Source organism: Lucilia cuprina, chromosome 5 (genome assembly GCF_022045245.1).
Source record: "Lucilia cuprina isolate Lc7/37 chromosome 5, ASM2204524v1, whole genome shotgun sequence".
NCBI lineage: Eukaryota > Metazoa > Arthropoda > Insecta > Diptera > Calliphoridae > Lucilia > Lucilia cuprina.
In genome coordinates, this window is record NC_060953.1 from 51,775,625 (window position 1) to 51,777,720 (window position 2,096).

At 26.3% G+C, this 2,096-nt stretch overlaps 1 protein-coding gene across 3 annotated transcripts in view; it reads right to left on the minus strand.

Annotated features, from left to right (window-relative positions):
* The window catches only part of LOC111688935 (serine-rich adhesin for platelets), a 62,611-nt gene that overhangs the window by 56,585 nt on the left and 3,930 nt on the right, over nucleotides 1-2,096 (minus strand). The gene's annotated exons all lie outside the window — the stretch shown is intronic.

Genomic DNA, 2,096 nt, shown 5'->3' on the forward strand with positions numbered 1-2,096 from the left:
GTCTAGTCTATAGTCTAGTCTATAGTCTAGTCTATAGTCTAGTCTATAGTATAGTCTATAGTCTAGTCTATAGTCTAGTCTATAGTCTAGTCTATAGTCTAGTCTACAATCTAGTCTATAGTTTAGTCTATAGTCTAGTCTATAGTTTAGTCTGTAGTCTAGTCTATAGTCTAGTCAATAGTCTAGTCTATAGTGTAGTCAATAGTCTATAGTCTAGTCTATAGTGTAGTCAATAGTCTATAGTCTAGTCTATAGTGTAGTCAATAGTCTATAGTCTAGTCTATAGTCTAGTCTATAGTCTAGTCTATAGTCTAGTCTATAGTCTATTCTATAGTCTAGTCTATAGTCCAGTCTATAATAAACTAGTCTAGTCTATAGTCGTGTCCATTGTTTAGTCGATAGTCTACATTTTAGTCAATAGTGTGGATAATAATTTATACTGTAGTTTGGCTTATAGTTTTGTAGTCGGGGTACTATAATCTATCTATTTAATTGAATTAATTAATCTTTATCCTAAAACTTTTGAGCTGTTAGAGGGTTAAAAAAACGAAAAAAATTTAATTACAATCATTATAAAAATATTTATGTGTGTGTATATTATTATCAAGAGACTCTATTAAAAAAATTTACATTTCATTACATGTGTTTAATTGAAAATTATTTAATTAAATAAATGTTCGAAACGTTAAATGTAATTTTCAAATAAATTTTTGTATTTTTGTATCATTTAAAAAGATTAAAAAAGAAATAATATAATGAAAAAATATTTTAAAAATAATATAATGAATATTTGAAATCGTAAATATTTGAGTTATTGAAACGATATTAAAAATATTACAGGATGAATGTAATTAATGTGAAAAATAAGCAATTCAGGAAATTATAGTTTTTTTCGGAAATTTTCAGTTAAAACAATATGTTAAGAAAGAGATCAAATTCGCTCCATGTGTGGTATGAAATCCTTTTTTAAAACGTTCTTTAGAGAGTCTAAAATTGGTCAAAATTTGGTGCTTTTAATTGTTTTTATTATTACAAAATTATTAGATTATTTTTACCATTGCATTTACAATCTTGTTTTTACAAAAACCTTAACTCAAATTAATAACATGTTAGTTTTCTTAAGATATGTACAAATCGCTTACAAAGTAGCAAAATTAAAAACATGCAAATGTTATAAACAGAAATTACAACTTTAAAAATAAAATATAAAGTATTATTTATATACACTATATGACCTATAATTATAATAAAATTAGGGTATTAACTTAATTCAACAAATTATAGTTAAAAATGTGTTTAAACAAAAAGGAAGGAGATCAAAATATAATAAAAACCAAAACCATAATGTATGGGTATTCCAAACTAAAAGACCAAAAAAAAAAAAAAAAGAATACGAATCTAAAATAAAATAAAAAAGAAAGAAAACCAACGAACCAACTTTAAGTTTACCAGCAACCAGGAAATATAAAATAAAACAAATATATAAAATGTTGTATGTTGTACCGAGTGTAAAAACATCAGAAAACAAACAAATCAAAAGACACAACTAATCCAACGACACCATAAACAGAGATGAATGATAAAATGTGGAACATGTGTGTGCGTCATTGTTTCATTGTCACACAGATACACTAGAGAGATATATTTATTTATGTACGATTCAAGATACACGCAGTTTCTTCGCAACATTTACGAAATACCTCTATAGAGTGGCAAAAACTATAAAGCGATTTGTTTTAATGCTCAACTATAACATAATAATGAACAAACTACTATGTGAAGTGGTAGAGGACAGTGGGTATGGAAGAGAGAACAGCAGTTTGTTAAAAGTGTCATCACTACTTTATATTATGAACTATATTTCAGTCTATATAGATTATAATTATCCAGACTGAAGTGTAGTAAATAGTTTAGAATATAGCATCTATGGTTTAGTCTATAGCCTAGTCTATAGTCTAGTCTATAGTATAGTCTAGTCTATAGTCTAATCTATAGTCTAGTCTATAGTCTAGTCTATAGTCTATAGTCTAGTCTATAGTCTAGTCTATAATCTAGTCTATAGTCTAGTCTATAATCTAGTCTATAGTCTAGTCTAT